Below are 21,491 nucleotides of genomic sequence, written 5' to 3' on the forward strand. Positions count from 1 at the left end.
CACTAGACAAAAATAGTCCCAACAAAAGCCCACTCTCTCTAGCAAAAGGACTAGGAAAGGGGCAGTCTCAAAAGACAGGAAACTTTTAGATAAAACCCACTTTACTACAGCCAAACACCACAGGAAAAGCTATGGTCTCATTCCCATCCAGGCCAGCAAAGTCTACAAAGGAAGCCTAGATTCTCCCCTTCCCGAGGCTGTAATAAGCACCCAATCTCCTTCTCCTTCCTATCAGGGGTAGTGACAGAGAAGGCCCAGTAGGGAGTCTGGATTTCTACCATGCCCAGCAGTAATGAGGTATCCCTCCTCCTCTACATGGGGCAAGGGTCAGAGGAGGGCCAGTGGAAAGTCAGGATTTTCGCCATTGCCCAGCAGTAATGAAGCCACCTCACCCCCAAACCAGGCAAGTTTTGGTGTGAGCTAAACAGGGAGGTGGAACTCGCACTCTCATCCAGTAGTAAGAAGAAGCCCCCCTCAGGTGTCAACAGAGGCTAAATTGGAAACCTGGACTTCTACCCCAACCTGGCAGAAATGAGGAGATGCCTACCCCTTTTCCTCTGCTAAAACTATGTCAAAGGAAGCCACCTAAAACAAAACAAAAGGTTTAAATAAGATCCAGAGTCTCATAATATAATTTCCCAAATGCCCAAGTTTCAATTTGAAATCATTCATTATATGAAGAACCAGGAAAATATCAAACTGAAAGAAACACAATCAACAGGTAACAACTCCAAGAGGACAAAGATGTCAGAAATGTCTAACAAAGATTTTAAAGTAGCCATCATAAAATGAGCAATTATGGACACACTTGATACAAATGAAAAAAATAGAAAGTCTCAGCAAAGAAAAGATATACAGATGAACAAAATGGAAATTTCAGAACCGAAAAATACGATAAGCAGTTATAAAAATTCAATGGCTAAGTTCAATATCAGAATGGAGAGGACAAAGGAAAAAAATCCATGAACTTGAAGACAAAACAATAGAAATTACCCAATCTGAACAACTGAGACCAAAAGGCACATTACGTAATGGTAAAAGGGTTGCATCACCAAGAAGACATAGAAATCCTAATGTGTGTACAACAAACAAAAGAGCTGCAAATATATGCAAAGCAAAAGCTCACAGAACTAGAGGATAGACAAACTCACACACTCTCAACCATTGATAGAACAACTACACAGAAGTAAGCAATGTGCGTTGTTGAGAAGAGCTCAGCAACACCATCAACCAATAGGATTTAATCAATATTTATAAAACACTCCACCCAAGCCAGAGCAGAATGCACATTCTTTTCAGGTGCACATGAAACATTATTCAAGAGAATCCATATGGTAGTCCATAAAACAAACCTCAAAAAATTTAACAATTGAAACCACACAGAGTGTGTTCTCCGATTATAATGAAATCAAACTAGAAATCAATAATAGAAAAGTACAGGAAAATATCCAAACACTTGGAAAGTAAACACACTTTTAAATAATCCATGGGCCAAAGAAGAAGTGTCAAGGGAAATTTAAAAATACATTGAACTCAGTGAAAATGAAAATACAACATATCAAAATTTGTGGGATGTCCATAAAGCAGAACTGAAAGAGAAATGCACAGCACTAAATGTTTACCTAAGAGAAAAAGTCTTAAATCAATAATATATACTCCCACCTCAAACATCTATTTTTAAAAAAGAGCAAAATAAAACTAAAGCAAGCAGAAGGAAATAGAGTTAAAAGCAGAAATCAGTGAAATTGAAAACAGAAAAAGAGAAAATCAGTGATCTTCGAAATATCAATAAAATAAAATTAAAATACAATTGATAACCCTGCAACAAAACTGAAAAAGGAAAAACAAACAAACAAATAAACAAACAAACAAAACAAAGACACAAGTTACCAATATCAGGAATGAAACATGGGATAAAATTATAAACTCTGGACCACGCCAAAATTATAACAAAACTACAGAGCGACTGGTACGTGGAGTCACCAGAGGTCTGCCTGAACAGAAGCCCTACAACTAGGTCACCTCAAATAGCAGGTCACCTCAAAACGGCAGGAGGGGCGGAGACGTGAAACAGCCTGGTCCCACAACCGGTCCCACAACCGCAGGTGGCGACAGAGAATCAGAGGGCTATCTGGGCTGCAGGGTAAAGAGCAAGAGGTCCCGGTTGCACACTGGGCTCACGAGCCCAGGGTTCCAGTGCCAGGAAGAGAAGTCCCCACAACCTCGGGCTGTGAAAACCTGCAGAGGTTGAGGCTAAGTGAAACGAGGGCCGCAGGAAGCAGAGATCTTCCTCTTAAAGGGCCCATACCCAGCCTTACTTGCTGATGGACTCACTTACTCTGAGCTCTAGCGCTGGGGCAGCTCTTCAAGGGGTGCCAGGGACAAATGCGGAGATGCTGAGCTATTGGGCTTTAGGGCGATGGCTGGACGGAGCACCGACTCCTGGACAGAGGTGTAGGCAGAAGCTACTGTTCCTTTTTTGAGCTCTCTTCCCACTCAGCCTGCACCGCAAGTGCCATCAACCTGGATGACACAGGTCGCTCTGCCCAGGGGATACCCTGAGACTCCTCCTCTCCCAACTGGTGGGCCTACCCAAGCCACTTCCAGTGATTTATTCCATACAAATGGGCTGTCTTGGCTCCTGCTGTGAACTTTCATAAAATCTCTCAGAGACTCACAAAACTCAAAGTAGCAGCATCTGGCCTCAGCACGCTCTGTAACCCCTTGCCGTGCAGCCCCAAGACCCGTACCAGTGGCAGCCACCTCGGTTTCTGACTTGGCCCCTCAAGGCACCTATAAGCCCAGCATGGGTGGCAGCCATATGTGGATTGCTTGGTGACTCTTACCAGGTGTCCCCGGAGGTGCTCAGGCTACGGCTGAAACTGGGCTGCAGCTGGACCCCTCCCACGTCTATGCTAAGGTGCCCTACAGCACACCTACTACAGAAAGCCACTCTACTAAAACCAGAAGACCTACCTAATACATAGAAACAGACACAGGGAGGCAGCCAAAATGGGGAGACAAAGAAGCACATCTCACCTGAAAGAACAGAATAAATCTCCAGAAAAAGAATTCACCAAAATGGTGAAAAAAGCATTATACCAGATGCAGAGTTCAAAACATTTGCTATAAGGATGCTCAAGGAACTTAGGAGAAGAGTAGACAGACTCAGTGAGAACTTTAACGAAGAGAAAAAAACGTAAAAATAGAGATGAAAAACATAGTAGGGAGCCAGTCAGAAATGAAGAATACACTATATGAGGTGAAGAGTACATTAGAGGGAATCAACAGAGTGGATGAAACAGAGGATCGAATCAGCAACATAGAGGATGGAGTAGCAGAGGACATCCAACCAGAACAGCAACAAGAAAAAAGAATCCGCCCCCCCCCCAAAAAAAAAATGAAGATAGGTTTAAGAAGCCTCTGGGACAATGTCAAGTGTAACAACATTTGCATCATAGGCATACCAGTGGGAGAAGAGAGCAAGGAACTGAAAACCTATTTGAAGAAATAATTTCTGGTGACAGAAATAGACATACAACCTCAGGAAGTTCACAGAGTCCCAAACAAGATGAATCCAAAGAGGCCCGTGCCAAGACACATCATAATTAAAATGCCAAAGGTTAAATTCAAAGAGAAAATCTTAAAAGTAGCAAGAGAAAAGCAATGTTACATACAAGGGAACGCCCATAAGACTATCAGCCAATTTCTCAACAGAAACTTTATAGACCAGAAGGGACTGGCACAAAATACACAAGGTGATGAAAATCCAAGACCTACAACCAAGATTACTTAACTCAGCAACGTTATCATTTAGAATCAAAGGACAGATAAAGCGCTTGCCAGACAAGAAAAAGCTAAAGGAGTATTATAGGAAATGTTGGAGGGACTTCTTCAAGAAGAAGAAAAAGATATATATCAAAAGTCTAAACAAAGAATGGCAATAACTACATATCTATCAACGACGATTTCAATTGAAAAAAGAATTATATGCTCCAGTCAAAAGATAGGGTGGCTGAATGAACAAGAAAACAAGACCCCTTACATATGCTGCCTACAAGAGACTCACTTCAGATTAAAAGACACACACAGACGAGAAGTAAGGGGATGAAAAAATACATTTCATGATGGACCTCGAGGGTAGTGTGCTGAGCGGAGTAAATCAGGTAGGAGACAAATGCCACCAGTGCACACATAGGCGGAATCTAAAGAAGAAAACAAACAAACAGAAACAAACTCATAGATACAGAGAACGTTTGGAAGGTTACCAAATGGGAGGGGCTTTGAGGAGTCGGTGAAAAAGGGGGAAGGCATTAAGAAATACAAATTGTTAATTATAAAATAGTCATGGAGATAGAAGGTATAGCATAAGGAATACAGACCATAATGTCATAATAACTATGTATGGTGTCAGAGGGACACTAGATTTATTGGGGCGATCACTTTGTGAGTTACATAGATATCTAATCACTATTTTATACACCTGAAACTAATATAGTATTGTAGGCCAACTATAACTGAAAAATTAAAAATTATTTTAAAAATTATAAACTCTGGAGATATCAACAAGATAACAAGAGAATGCTATAAACAACACTACACACATAAATTTGACTACTTAGATGAAACGGTTCTTAAAAAACAGAAACTATCACAATTCATAGGTCTATAAACTATTAAGAATATTGAATTAATAATTTTTAAAAACTCAGAAAAGAAATCTTCAGGTCCAGATGATTTTAGTAGATAATGCTACTGAAGTTTAAAGAGGAATTAACAGCAATTCTACATGATCACTTCTAGAAAATAGATGCAGAGGAAACAACTTCTCAATTCATTTTGTATTACCCTGATTCAAAAGCAGACAAAGACAATACAAAGAAAGAAAACTACAATCCAATATCTCTCATAAATATAGATGTAAAAATCTTTAACAAATAATAGCACATAGAATTCAACAATCTGTAAAAGATGACCAAATGGGGTATATTCCAGGGTTACAAGGCTGATTCAATATTCAAAAATCAATCACTATAATTTAACATGTTAACAAGCTAAAAAAGACAATCATATGTCCATATCAATTGATGTAGAGAAAATATTTGACAAAATTCAACAACGATTCATGATTAAAAAAAAAAACCTCCCAGAAAAACAGCAATATAGGGGAACTTCTTAAACTTGATAAACTGCATCTACAAAAAAACTGATGGTGAAAGACTGAAGGCTTTCCACCGAAGACCAGGACAAAGGTAAGATAGGAGCTTTCATTACTTTTATTCAACGTAATACTGCTACTGCAATAAAGCAGCCCAAAGGGGGCGGGTGATAAAAGGCATCCAAATTAAGAAGAAATAAAACTATCCCCATTTGCAAATGACATAATTGTGTAGCTACGACATCCCAAGGAATCTACATATAAACTCTTAGAACTAATAAGTGAGTTTAGCAAGGTCACACAATACAAGATAAACATACAAAAATCATTGTATTTATACATACTAGAAATGAATGCCAAAATTATACTGTGTCATTTATAATAGAAAAATACACTTAGGTGCAAATAGAACAAAACATGAATAGGACCTGTATGCTGAAAACAACAAAATCTTGATAAAAGAGATTAAAGACTATATAAACAAATGGATAGGCATGCTGTGTTAGTAAATTAGTGGACTCAATGTACTAAAGATGTCCATTCTCTCCCAATTAATATATAAATTTAGCTCAATTCCTTTCAAAATGCCAGCAGGAGTTTTTATAGATACACTTAAGATACACACAAATTTTATTCTAATTATTTGAAAACACAAAGGACCTGGAATAGCAAAAAAAATTTTTTGAATTAAAAAAATAAAGTGGGAGGAATTGTCTAGCCAATTTCAAGACCTGATATATAACTACAGTAATTAAGATTGTGTGGTATTGATGGAAGAACAGACACATAGATTACTGGAACAGAATAGAGAACCCAGAAATAGACCCACATAAATATGCCCAAATGATTTTTTACACTGGTGCAAAAAGCTATTCAGTGGAGGAAAGACAGCCTTTTCAACAAATGGTGCAGGAGTGAAGGACATTCATGTGCAAAAAAAAAAGAAAAAAAGAAAAAAGAAAAAAAATTTAAAAAAGATCTTGATATACATCTCATACCTTACATAACAATTATCTCAAAATGGATTGCAAACTTAAATGTAAAATGTGAAACTACAAAATTTTTAGTGAAAGAATAGGAAGAAAATCCCTGGGACAGAGAGCTAAGCAAAGTGTTCTTAAACTTGACACCAAAAGCACAATCCATCAAAGAAAAATCTTGACAAATTGGACCTCATTAAAATTTAAAACTTTCACTCTGCAAGAAGGACAAAAAGACAAGTTATGACTTAGAAAAAAATATTTGCAAACCACATATTCAACAAAGAAATTGTATCTAGAATATATAATTTATAATACATAATCTCATAACTCAACAATAAAAAAAAAACAATCTAATGAGAAAAAGTCATAAATGGACGTTTCACCCAAGAGGATATACAGATGGCAAATAAACACATGAAAAGGTGTTCAACATCATCAGCCATTAGAGAAATGCAAATTAAAACTACAATGAGCTATCACTACACACCTAGCAGAATGGCTAAAATAAAAAATTGTGACAACTTCAAATGCTGGTAAGAATGCAGAGAAACTAGATCACTCATATATTGCTAGTAGAAACATGAAATGGTGCAGCAACTCCAGAATAGAGTTCTACAGTTTATTAAACAACTAAATACACAATTATGACATGACCCAGCAATTACACTCCTGGGCATTTGTCCCAGAAAAATGAAAGCTTATGTTCACACAAAACCTGTACATGAATGTTTATAGCAGCTTTATTTGTAATAGTCAAAAACTGGAAACAACCAAGATGTCCTTCGATAGATGAATAGTTAAACTGTGATACAGCCATAACACAGAATAGTACTCAGCAATAAAAAGGCTCAAATTACTGATACATGAAACAATCTGGATAACTCTCCGGAGACTAAAAAACCAGTCCCCAAAGATAATATCCTGCACGATTCCATTTATATAACATAATGTAAATGAAAAAAGTATATATAGAGGAATAGAGAACAAATTAGTGCTTGTCAAGGACTTAATGGGGGGTGAGGGTAGGAAGGAAGTGAGTGTGGCTATAAAAAGGCAACATGAGGTATTCTCAGGGTGATGGAAATGTTCTACATCTTGACTGTACCAATGTCAGCATCTTGGTTGTGAAATTGAACTATAGTTCAATTATAGTGCAGGAAGGTACCATCAGGGGCAACTGAGTGAAAAGGACATGATTATTTCTTACAACTGCATGTGAATCTATAGTTATCTCAAAATAAGTTTAATTTTTTAAAAAATCAACTGCATATAGATGAATTACAAGCATTGAAGGCAGGTATCCTGGGCATTCAACCAAGGAAAAGGCAGGGGAAAGGATGGTGAATCATTTAAGAGTTTATTATATGTTTGCAAAATACAGTCCGAATAAGACTATTCAGCGAGTACTCAAAAGAATCCAGATGTAAGCAGCCACCTGCTGATTGCACACCAAAGTCACGTGGCACTCCATGGTTCTTGGGAACAAGCCCTCAGGAGGAAGTGCCCTTTCAGAGAAAAATGGCTGTTTCTGTGGCAGTTTGATACAATCCATATTATTTCTAAGTGGATTTCCCATTCTGATGCTTCCCAGGACACTATTAGGCCCTGCTTGAGTGAGGCCTGAGTCAATAGTGTCTCCAAAATGCCAGGTTGACCACAGACTCTCCTCCCGCTGCTATTCTGCAACAGGTGTTCAAAGGGGATTGAGAGAGGCACAAGGTGAGACAGGGAAGGTTCCTGGGGACTGGTACTCAGTTTCTCTCTTCCCATCTCTGGGATGCAGCCTCTTACATTGAAACCACCAGATTTCTGCATTCTAGGAGTAGATTTGGATGCTAGGATATTTGATTGAGATAAATGTGACACATTCTCTTTCCAAATCTTTATGGGAAAGGCTACAAATGATTCTCGTAAGGCCAAGCATTTATAGTCTGACTTGAGATCCTATATGTTTCACTGTCATTCATTAACTCTTTAACAAGAATCTATGGAAAACAGAAATAAGACAGAAATTTCATGGAGTGAGTTCTTCATTTTAGAAAATCAATACTCTTAAGAAAAACTCCCTAAGAGAGTATTTTGCAACCAGTTAACTATCTGACTCCAGCAGTCATTTCAGAGCACAGTGACAAAGGACTAATTGTTCATGTTAATGAGAAAGATTCCCATGTGACCGATCCACCTTCCTCCTCAGAAGTGCGTGTGGGAATGGATTCAGGCCAGGACAACAGGTAACCGGTACTGCTCTGATAAGCTCTACGACTGCCGTCCTCAGGAGAAAAAGCTTCCTCAGGGTCATTCAGAATACCATTATTTGGAAAACGGTTAGTGTCCTCCAAAGGTAAGAAGTCTCTAGGTACAGAGTCAAAAGAGATGGGATGCTGACCTTGTGTCCGGCCATAAGGAGTTTATCCCATGTTAGATGCTCAGTGATACTTCAAGAGCTTTGCAGAGAAACAGCTTCACCAGATGTGGACAGAGAATGTCCTCGGGTAGTGGTCCTGGTGACCACAGCACCGTCAGCCCTCTCCCCCACCTCTTTTCTGTCACTTATCAGTATGAGCAGGTGTTTCTAGTTTTTTCCATTTGATTAGCCTTGTATGGTGGAAGCTTCCAAAGGCAGAGAGCTAGCAGCCCTTCCAGAATGTACTTCTGTCTGTCCTATATGCCCGTCAGAGTGGGAGACCCCCAAACACAGATACAGCTTCGCTCAGTGTAACATCACTGGTTCACTTTCTCCCTATCCCTCTCCCTAAAATGCCCAGACCCGGGCTCTGCTCACAGGAAGTACTCATTAGAGGCTATTATTGATAAGGCCAAAGAATATTCATTTTAAGACTGATTCTGGAAGAAAACAGAGTTAGTGCTTTTCCCTGGATGAAGAATAGGAAAATCAGACTATCACATTTTTCTAGCACTTTTACTTCCAAAGTTTTCTGCTGTATTTTTGAATCCTTATAATCACCCTGTGAGGGGTTTTTACAGATGGGAAAATAGAGGTTCAAAGAGTTGAAGTGACTCACCCTGAGTCATACCAGGGGTGAGTAAGCAGAGAGCTGGGAATATAAGCCGGGCTGCCAGCTTCAAGCCTTCGAGTCCTTTCACTAATCTGTATGGCCTGAATTACCTTTCATAGCACATGACATACATCATCTTGTCTCACGCAACCTCATGAGATGGGAAGACTGGTATTTTTCTTAACTTACATACTGGGAAAATAAACCCAGAAGGTAAATGGTTTGCTCACAGTCATATTGCAGATGACAAAATAGGACTTTAAGTCCTAGCTCACGTTCCTAATTCAACGTTTTCCTTTTATGGTATACTGATTCTTGAGAAACTATTACTTTTATGTAGGACCTCTGAATGATGGCAACATGCCATCCTGTCATCTTATGAAGCCAGCTTCTGGTCAAAGGCAGCACCCCCCATATGGACCTTCTCCAGAACTTCCCAATTAAAGTCCAAAACCAGCCACAGTGGCCAAAGCCTGCCTCCCTGAAGACTAAATACCCTGGTCCCTAAGCCACACCTAGATAGATTAAGAAAGAAGCAGGTCCAAACCACACTTACCCTGAAACCCTCTGTCAAGTGACAGACACTATGTAAAATGGTTTTTGCTGAAGAGGATCAGAGGTCATAATATTTCACTCTAAGTTCTTAAGTGCTGTTCTCTGCTGCACCTCACTCTTAGCTCATGTTTTTACCTTATGAATCACTGAAAAATAGAATCAGAAGTTCCTGTGTCTTCCAGTGGTTCACAAACCTACAAAGAGGCCTCTACCCTTAGCCACCTACCTCCCTCCTGTTTCACCCTTCTCCCCCTCCTCAAGTGCTTTCCACCCCACACCCCATGATTCCTTCTCTTTTTACTCCATCAATCTCTCCTTGGACACAGGATCGTTCCACAATTATCTTTAGACATCGATCAGCTCTACTCTCTTGCTAAGTTCCTTTCACCATTCCCTTTATAGCCAGACTTTTTGAAAGAGTAGTCGAAACTCTCTTTCTCCCCTCTGAACATGTTTCACACACTCCAATCTGACGGTGACCTCCACACTCTAATGGAATAGCTGTTGTCAAGATCACCAACAATCTCAAGCTGGTTAAAGCCTATGGACTCTTCCATCCTGATTTAAATCACCCTCTCAGTAGCTTTTTACAGATTTTTATACATCTTCCTTCTTGAAACACTCTCCTTACTTGACTCTCTTAATGCCACTTGCTCCTAGTACCACGAAGGTATACACCTCAGACCTCCCTCAGACCTCTAGAACTAATCCATCAGACAGTTCTGTTGCTCATACCTCCAAATACATATAACTCAGGACCCAGTCACTATTCTCCAGCTTACTTCTATAGCTCTATCCTGTCACCTTCCCTCTCACAGTAGCATTACAGTAGGGAGAGTGGCCTCCTAATCTCTCCCTACTTCCATTCTGACCCTCCCCAAATTCATACACCACGCAGCAGCTTGTATCAATCATGTCACTTCCCTGATCAAAACCCCTCAGCTCATCACACTGAACTTCCAACAAGACCTACATTCTTGCAGTGACCTACAAGCCTGTCTATGTTTTCACCTAAGTCTTTCACCCTCTCACCAACCACCACACCCCACTGGCTTTCTGCAAAAATACCAAAGCTCTTTTCCTACATTGGAGCAGCTTGAAATGTTCCTCCCCTACGTGGATGGGCTGCTGTCAACATTTAGGTCTTGGCTTAAGTGTCATCTCCTCATAGAGGCTCTCCCTGACCACCCTATCTTAAAAAGACTCTCTACCACCCCGCTTCCTCTGTTACATTCTATCGTATCGCCAAGTTTGTTCCTTTTATGGCATTCATCAGAAATTATAATAATACATGCATCTGTTTATTCACTTGTTTACAGATGTCTCTCCCACTAGACTAAGCTCTATGAAGGCAGGGTGTTTGTCTGTCTTCTCACCACCATATACTCAGTCCTTAGCACAGCACCTGGCACACGGTAGGCGCTTAACAAAAGCCCCCTAAAGAAATGAATGACTGGCTAAACAGATAAAGCTAAAGAAGACCCAAATAATAATATAATTCTTGACAAAAATAGAATGTCAAGGATGTTCTTAGAATACTATAATAAGCATGAGAAAGAAGGGAGACTATGTTATATCTTACAACCATATTCCGATTATATGTACTGTCATGAAGAAATAAAAAATAAAAAACCAGAGTCCACATATACCACTTAACAGCATGAAAGTTTCCAGCAGATGCCCCCGACCCCAGGTATTACGGTAAAGGTTATCATTTATCGAGTGCTTACTGTATGTTCTACCCTGAGCTAGTAAGCCCTTTCCATATGCATTTAATCCTCATAGTGTATGAGGTACATACTATTATCATGTACAGCGAGGAAACTGAAGCTCAGGGAACTAGAGTAACTTGTCCAAGGCCACTAAGGGTTTAAGCAGTACAGCCAGTGATGGAAATCTTGTCAAACTTAATGCCAAAGTCTATACTTTTACCCCCTATGCTCCCATGCCACATTCTGGGCTCAGCTCTCTATATGCAAAATACGATTTAATCCTCATGACAACCATGTGAGGTAAATATTGGTTCACTTTATAGTTAAGAACATTCTGCCACATTCTGGGCTCAGCTCTCTATATGCAAAATACGATTTAATCCTCATGACAACCATGTGAGGTAAATATTGGTTCACTTTATAGTTAAGAACAAAGATTCCCGGGAGGCTGACAAAGTTGCCACAAAGCTAATTAAGTGGTGAAGCTGAGATTCAAACCCAAATCTGATTCGAAAGCCCCTAGTCCAAACCAGCACTAATCAATGTGAATATCATGCAAGCCACAAACGTGAGTCGCATACGGAATTTTAAATTTTCAAGTAGATACATTAAAAAAGAGTAAGAGGATACAGGTCAAATTCATTTTGACAATATCTTAACCCAATAAAACCAAAATATTATCACTTCAACATGTAATCAATATATAAAATTATTCATATTTTACATTCCTTTTTTCATACTAAGTGTGAAATCTGATATGTATTATGTAACTTACTACACCCCTTGATTCAGATGAGCCACATCTTAATTGCTCAGTAGCCACATGTAGCCAGTGGTCTACTAAACCATAAAGTTAAACTGCACCATAAGAATATCCCGAACTGACTTAAAAAAATGGAGGAATTTCTTTCAAAAGTAGATTTGGAATGGATAAACAAACTATCCACACACCGGACAACAAAAACTGGATTAAAAGACGTGAACCATAAACGTGTGTACAAGCACATGTGTGGAAGATGCAGAGGTGGAAGAAGGGAAGATATGTCAAAAAACAAACAGATTGCTGCGAAAACCACTTAAGAAGGGCTTGCATCACAGTAAGTCAATCAAGATACAGCTCTCGCAGGCTGAACCTGACAGAGCCTCAGCCCGGACTCCCCCATCTTTGCTTCATAGCTGATCAATCTCAGGCAAGGCAAAGTCTCCATGCCTCAGTTTCCTGACCTGAAAAATGAAACCATTATCAGATAGACACAGTGAAGATCATGTAAGAATATAGGTGTGGATGTGTGTGTATGTGTATGTATAAATGTATAAACTTTTCTTGTAAATAGCTAAGCGATATTCAAACACTAATATTTTTGTGCAAGTAAAGAAAACGGTTGGTTCAAAAAATTCTGGACGAGAATCAGGAAAGCTCCAGCAATCAGCTACAGAACACGTCCCTTTCACCTAAAGGCCTTGGTTTCCTCAAGGATCAGGGAACGAGAATGACAGAACTGAAATGACCTACAAAGAAACACATATATTTGAAAAAATATATAAACTGGCCTCAGAGACCCCATCAATTCTATGGACTCTTACGGTCTCCTAATAAAAACAACCATGAACTCTTGGACACCAAAAGTTAACTGCAAGGATCCAAAGATCTCACAGTTTAGAGCAGAAAAGACAGGTGCAAACAAATTACTAAAATATAACAAGTGGTAAGAGATGTGTGGATAAAAGCACATCAGAAGCAGAGGAAAAGAGAACAAAGTGACTGAGGTAGTCAGGAAAGGCTTAGATGTGAAGTGATTCTCAAGCTCTCCCTTGAAGGACAGGCCACAGTCAGACAAAACCTTGGTTCTCCAAACCCCTTACTCCGGGCACAACCCCTCCCACAGCACCCAAATGTGTGCCTCTTTCCTTTTCCCCTTCCCAAAATACAGCTCCCAAAACCTTCCCTGTTTAGAAACGATGTGGGTTTCGATGACTACAAAGCGAGGACAAATTCAGTTCCCCCCAGAAAAAGCACATTCAAAGAAAAAGGAAGAGCTGGACCTTAACGAAGCTGAGAATGACATTCAAGTCACAAAATACAGCCTGATTTGGGGTTGCAGACATCTCAAACTAAACACTGCCTAATTCCTATCATAAACACCCTTCTCCATAAACCAGGCAGGCTCTATTTTTAGCACTTTTTCCATGATGCACTTGGTCTTTAATAGAAGAGATAAAGGCAGCAGGAAACAAAAGTATTAACCCATATACTTTATGTCACAGTTGAGCACCAACCCGTATGACACCTTCACGAACATAAGCCCATACTGAAATGTAATTGGGCAACAATCTTGGCTGCTTCTTATTTTGCTGAAAAGTACTTCATTTGTATTCTTTTCACTTTTTATTTTGAAATCTTCAGCTATATTTTTGAAGTTTAAGCATAGAAAATTCACGATGAGGTAGAATCATGGTAACGTTGCTATCATTATCAAATCAGCTACAAATGGTGGTCCGTTATCCATGACCAAGGCAGACAACTTTCATGAGGAGAGGGAGCAGTTATATGTGAAAGGGAATCCACATTACCTGAGGACCTACTCAGTGTCAGGCAGTGACCCAGACGCTTGCGTCCTTCTTCCTTCATTCCGTTAATGAACACTTATCAAGCACTATATATTGGCGTTGTGTTCTTTGGTAGATATGCAAACAAGAGAGACATTGTCCCTGCTGTCGTGGACCCCCTTCAGCTATCGGAAGATGCAAACATTAAACAACAGCGGTTGCAGAGGCCTGAGTGCTCACAGAGGAAATTGTACAGGACGAAGAGGGCTTCTGAAAAGGAGGCCCAACTGGCATGGAGTGGAGCAGGGCCTGTTGGGAAGGCCTCGCAGGGGAGGTGTGATGTCTGCATTGACACCCGAAGAATGGATAGGAAGAACTAGTCCAGGCAAGAGAAGGAACAGAGCTTGCAGGCAGAGGAAGGGCATGCTCCGAGGCCCAGGGGCAAGAGAGAGTTTGACAAGTGTGAATGCCACTTGGCTGACACTAAGAATGAGAGGAAAGCTGCCAGATGAGGCGAGAGAGGAGTTGGGTCTTGTACGTCTCAAATGAAATTTTAAATTTATCCAAAGAAATAACAAGATGGCATTAAAGGATTTTTCGGCAGGCAGTAATAACATCAGACGTGTCTTTTAAAGCACCGCGAATCTTCCCAACGGTCCTTCAGGGTAGGTAGTATCCTTATTTCATGAAGATGAGGAAAGATGAGTGAGGCTAAGTAACTTTCTGAAGTCACATGGCTGGAATGTAGTGATGTTTTGGATGAGGATATGGGTCAGTCTGACTCTAAATCTCCATCTCTTTCCACTATATCATCCTGTCTTTAAGGAAATAAACAAAAGAAGCAGAAAACCCTTAAACTTCCTTTCAGCTGATCATTTATAACTTTTTTATAAAAATCAAGTGCAGAATTGATCTTTGGCATCGTCGAACATTTGAGTTACCCCTGCCTGACTTGAGTAAACAAAGTTTGTGTAAGAACAGTAAATGTACATATGAAACGACCCTCCTAGGAAAAAAACTGAGAATTCTCCCCCGCAAGACCCCAGCCCTCAGACAGGAGAGGGCCGCCAAGAGGAAACAGCACGGCCCTGGGTGCACGTGGAGTGGGCAGGCACAGGCCGGCCCTCAGGGCTGGAAGGCGACGGGAAGGCCATTAGTTCAGCTGCTCTTCCCAAGCTCACCTTCAATGTACCATCAAGTGGTCATCCAAAACTCCTCCAGTAACGACCAATCACCTACAAGCATAGCCTTTTCCACATTGAAACAGTCTTGAGTATTTAAAAAGGCCCTTTAAGAAGCCAAATGAGCTCAAAACCCAGGTACTTGTGGCAGAAGTTTCTGCTGCCAAAGTTACCTTCCTCTTCAAAGCAGGAGAATACTACATGGAGAGTGAGACACTAATGGAGTACTGTCACTTTCCCTGCGTCTGAAGAGCCAAATAAAGTCAATACTCTCAAAACAAACAAACAAACAAAAAAAATGTAGAGCAGGAAATCTCAATTTTAAGGCATGGAAAGCCTGTTTCTAGGACAAGGGATAACACCTTTGCTCACATTTATCCTGGCAGCCTCTACCGGGGATTCTGGCCTATAGGAAAACCAGGGGCCCTGACACAGACCCAGCCTGGACACACATACCCACCTTCTTTTCTCCCTCAACAGAGGACAGCGCACCTGCTCCTCACCTGGGAATGTGGCTAGCAGGCCTGGCTGTGCATGTGTTCAACAAGGAAATGTCCATTCTCTGCATCTCTGTCCAGCTGCCTCCGGAGCTGGCTGCTTCAGCACCATCTCAGGCTCCTCATGCATGTCCTACTGAGGGCCGGCCGTGGCGGTACTCTCGTGCAAGTTAGATGCCTAGCCTCTATAGTTATCACATCAAATCCTTGTGTTCATAAAACATAGACGTTCTTTAAAAATTAATGAAAATGTTAAAACTTAAGACTGAGTGAAACAATCGAAAGCACTGAATGTATCACGGTGAGGGAAGTAGCACTTATGATTAGGCAGTGTAAGATGGCGCCACCTCATTGTGAAAACTTTGACAGTTTCTGCCCAGTTTTAAATGTCTATACCCTCTGTCTCCTTAATTTCACTTCTAGGAATCTCTCGTATTCACACTAGCACAAGTATTTAGAGAGATAACAGTCAATCGAGTGGGCTAAGCAAATATGGTAAGCTGTCCGTATACACTGAACACATTGAGATGCTGTTTAAAAAATTAAAACATTTCAAAAGAAAATGTCTAAAAATTAAAGTTTAAAACCTCAGACCAGAAATATAGTAGGAACATAGTAGGAGGTGAAACCAAAGGGCCTGTGAGTTTTTCAGAAGAAGGGCTTGTCAGAACCATGAATGCACTGTAGGGGACAGAAGAGGAAACCCCTTGATCTTGCTGAGGTGACAAGAGCTGCCCTGACAGAGGAACACAGAATAGAAAATTCCTACCTCATATCTCAAGGATATGAAAAAGAAAGTGGCCATCTGTCTGGAACTCTGGGTGGAAAAAGGGTTGTATGCAAGAAATCAGAACCCCAAGTCTGTGCCATATATGAGTGGGGAGCCAGAATTCACACTCTTCCCATAATTGGGAACCCGAGGATTGAAAACATTCCGGAAAAATTGGTCTGCACCAAGCAAATCTTCACAGTGTGTGCCATGGGCCAACCCAGCCACCACGTCCAGATGCCTCATGAACTGGAGTCCCCAGAGGCTCCAACCAAAAACCCCCAGTTGCAGATAAACTTACCACAAGAGGAAACTAAATACCAAGAAAGAGGATTTAAAGTATGCCTAGATTTTTAAAGCAATAAAAAAGGAAGAGATATTAGCAGACATGAACAGGACATTAATTTTAAAGAACAAGAAAATTTGGAAGAGAAGCAAATAGAATTTTTAGAACTGAAAAAGACATATTGAAAACAAAACAAATAACTCAATGAACAGGTTAAACAAAAGAAATACCTGTCAATCTAAGATTAAATACTCGGTTAAGCTATGATTTAAGAGGGAGGAAAGAATAAAGACATGTTTAGACAGGTGAAGACTAAAAGAATTTATTATTCTCAGGCTCCCTGTGAAGAATCTACTCTTGGAAATACTTCAGCAAGAAGGAAACTAACCTAGAAGTAAGTTGTGGGCTTCAAAAATTAATGATGAGCAAAGTAATTGGTAAACATAGATTGATAAATCAAATTTTAAGTATAAACTATAAAAAAGAAAAATAGTAATAGCTAATTGGAAAGTTAGAAATAGGGGAAACTAAAATGCATGAATGGAAGTAATTCATAGTTAACATAGTCTAAGGTCCTTGTCTTGTTCTCAAAGAAGTTCAAGTAAATAACATTAAGATAAGTATGCATGTTAAAATCATGTAAGTGTAATCATTAGGACAACAAAAATAGAATGTATGCCTTTCAAACCAACAGAGAGCAATGAAACAATAGAAACCAGTGAAAGGAGTCAGGAAAAAAGGAAGGGAGGAAGTGAGGAAGGGAAAAAAGAAGGCGTAGTAAATAGAAAATACAAAATTAGATACCAGAAATAAGTCCACGTATGCCAGTAAGAACAATAAAAATACACAGATTAAACTCTTCCTAAAAGGTGGGTACTCTCCCATAGTAGTTAGGGACTAAAGTCAGACTGAATTTGAATGCTGATTCCACCACTTATTAATGTATCTCAATTTCATAATCTATACAATAGTAATTCTCACCTAATAGGGCTATTAGATAAATCTATTAATACAATTTATGTATGTTTACTACACTGCTTGCATAGTATTAGCGTGGTATAGAGTTTGAATGCTCTGTACAAGTTAGATGTTGTTATTACTGACATTGCTTTGAACTAAAAGCAAGAGCCAAATATATGTAGATTAAGAGATACACAGAAGGTTGTAAAATAAGGGATAGAAAAAATATACCAGGTAAATACTAACTCAAAGAAAGCAAATATAACATTAAGCAAAATATTAATTAAAGCAAACATTTTTGTACAAATAAAGAATTTTAATAAATAAGAAAAGGAACAAATAACCTAACAGAAAAATGGGCAAAGAATATAAAAAGGAAATATACAGGAGAAGAGAGCCAAAAGGCTAATAATCATTTAAAAAGTCAAACCTCTCCAATAATCAAGGTAATGTAAATCAAAATGAAATACTATCATCCATCAGATTAGGAGAACTTTAGAATTCTAACATTACCCAGTGGAAATAGCATGCGGGAAATAGATGGTCATCTCATATATTGCTAGTAAGAATGTAAACAGTACATACTCTTTCAACAGTAAAAAACGAAGAACTCAATTAGATAATGAATGAAAGATATGAACAGGCATTTCACCAAAGAAGATACAAGGTTGGAAAATGAGCTCATGAAAAGATGTTCAATATCTTTAGTCATTAACAGAATACAAATTAAGACCACAATGACATATTACTACATACTTCTTAGAATGATTAAAATAAAAAAAGAATAGCAATACCACATGACGGAAAGGATCTAGAGAAACTGGATCTTTCCTACATTACTGGGGGAAAGGTAAAAGGACACAATCAGCTACAACTGGCAAAGAGTTTGGCAGCTTCCTATAAAACTAAATGTGTACTTGCGTGCATGTATACATACACACACAGACACACATATATATATCATATTTATAGGCATTTAGTGGACAATTGGGTGATGGACAGAGGGGAGGGGTTTGGGGAGACTGGGAGAATGGGGTGAAGGGTTAAAGAAGTACAAATTAGTAGCTAATGGATGGTCACAGGGATGGGGAGCACGGCATAGGGAATGCATTTAGCATTAATACATTGGCTAGGTGGAGGGTCAGGGGAGGGAGAGAGCAATGGAGGGATTGTTTTTACGAACTATGTACATGTCTAACCAATGTACTGTATACTTGAAACTAATTAAAATAAATAAATTTTAAAAAATATATTAGCTAAAACAAATTGATGTGCATGTAATTGCCAAAATGTAATAAAAGTTTCTATGCAAATCAAATATATATATAATCATTATATATATATTTAGGCATTTATCTCAGAGAAATGAAAACTTATGTTCACACAAAACTCTGTTATGTTCATAGTAGTTTTCTTCATTATATAGCCAAAAACTAGAAACAATTCAAATATCTTTTAGTGGGTAATACTTAAATAAACTCTGGTATATCCACACGGTAGAAAAAGGAACAAACCATTGATACTTGCAACAACCTGGGTCGATCTCAAAGGCATTATACTGGTGAACTCGAAAGGTTCACTCTGTATCACTCCATTTATATAACATTCTCAAAATAACAGAATTATAGAGATAGAGAACAAATTAACGGTTTCGGGGATCGGGAAAGAATGGGTGTGTGACTATAAAGGGGTTACATAACAGTTCCTTGATGTCGATGGTAGCAGTGGTTATAAAAAGCTATACATGAAATAAAATTGCATAGAAGTACACACACACACAAACACAAACGAGTGCTTGTAAAAACTGATAGAATTTGAATGTGGCCTTTAGTTAACAATATTCCACACACTGGTTTCCTGGTTTAGATATGGTACTATAGTTATATAAGATGTTATCATTGAGAGAAGCTGGGTGAGGGGTACAGGACACTCTCTGTACTAGTTTTGCAACTTTTTGTGAGTTTATAACAATTTCAAAATAAAAAGCTTTCAAAAATCAATGTTGGGTATAAAATGAAAGCTGTAAAATGTCACAGAGTGATATAATTTGTGTTAACTATATAAAAAACACACAAGGATACTATATATGTTTTATGGATAAATACATAAGTAATAAAAATATTAAAACACCAGCAACAAGGAGACACACAACTTCAGGGTAGTGATTACTTCTGGGAATAAGTTCTAAGAGGATCTAAACTTAACCTGTAATTTTAATTTTCAAAAAATAATTTGAAGTGAGGAACTAACATTTACTAACTAGACAGTATAAATAAATGAATGTTGATTAAATTAGTCTCTACTATTCTGAAAGCTTGAAAGATTTCTACATTAAAAACAAAACTATGCATATAAAGAGATTCACTGAAGCATTCTCTGTTAATTACCAAAGATTAGTAACAACATGACTATCCAACACAGGGGGACAGCTAAATGGTTTGGATGTGATCATGCGATGGCATACCAAAAAAAAAAAAAAAATTGAAAAGAATGAAGGGGATATGTGCTCTTAGGAATATATCCCAAATACACCAGTAAGTTTAACCAAAAAAAAAAAAAAAAAGTAAATTAGAAAATAATGTATGTAGTATGAGCACATTTTTGTTTTTTGAAAACTCAATATAGATACATACACTTATAATAAAACATTTGCACTGTTTTAAAAACAGTTACTTGAAGAAACAGTAGGCATTTCACTTTTTACTTTATGTATCTATATGTTTTAAAATCTGATTTAAAAATATTAACCTGAAAACTGAGAAATTTTTAAAGGGATACATAGAGCCAAAAATCAAAATCTAATATTAAACTAATGTTGTTGAACACTAACTATATGCCCAAGTGTTCACATTCAGCATCTTCATTATGCTTCATAAATCTATGGGTCCATGTTTTTCTCGTTTGAACTTACTACCTCCATTTAAAAAGAAGGAAGAGGAGGAAACAGAAGCTCTTAGATGTGAAATGACTTGCCCGAAATCACACAGCTAAATAAGTTGTCAAATGAGTCGTAACCTGTAATGTTGTTTCAGCCCATTACTCCTGTCATCTTCATGAAAAACAGAAGCATGTAAGGCATCTACCGGATCTCCTTGCAATGAAGTGGTATCAGGAGCTGTGAGCTGGGCAGCACTTACTACCCCTGACATGACTAAACGAACATGCCTCTGCTCCAGCCATCACTACTGCATATCTCAGGTTATATCTTGACCTGGCTCCTTCGCAGGGAAGAAGGGAGAGGATGTAATAAGAAAAAGTGATTTTACTTCCACATCTTCCCCACAGCCATTCCGTAGAGAGAGAGGCTGGCACTAAAGTGGTCCTAGCCAGACCAAACCCAAGCAAGGTCACCCCTGCATGAAGGTTACACAGTGACTTATACACCGACTATGACCTTCCTCCCTCTGAAGGCAGAATGAGTTACAGCAGCGAGGTGGTGGCAAACTTAGAGCTGTGCCCCCCCAGATCCCACTTCAAGAAAGGATTCTCTGCCCAGCTGCATGGTGTACAGTTAGCTGACAGACTCCCATTAGCTTCCTAAGGGACAGGAACCTGAGCTTTCCAGTGAGGCACCTGCCAATAACTGAGCAAGGAGGTGGTTGAGGGGCCTGGCATGGGACTCCTCTAGCTGGCCATCTCCCAGGCAGAGCTCCCTGTCAGGATAACAAGGCCTCTATCAGATCTGCGCTGTGGTCTGATGCCACCTACCCAGGACTGCTTCCTCCCTCTTTTCTGTCACAGATTTGTGAAATTCACAGCCCAGGGGCACAGGCTCACTGAACTAGCTAATCACAGGATTATAGAATGTTTCTTCTCCCCTCACACC

General features: G+C 39.2%; 1 protein-coding gene across 1 annotated transcript in view; it reads right to left on the minus strand.

The window, feature by feature from the left end:
- The window catches only part of KCNH1 (potassium voltage-gated channel subfamily H member 1), a 309,398-nt gene that overhangs the window by 239,172 nt on the left and 48,735 nt on the right, over window positions 1–21,491 (minus strand). The gene's annotated exons all lie outside the window — the stretch shown is intronic.

Source organism: Pteropus alecto, unplaced genomic scaffold (genome assembly GCF_000325575.1).
Source record: "Pteropus alecto unplaced genomic scaffold, ASM32557v1 scaffold101, whole genome shotgun sequence".
NCBI lineage: Eukaryota > Metazoa > Chordata > Mammalia > Chiroptera > Pteropodidae > Pteropus > Pteropus alecto.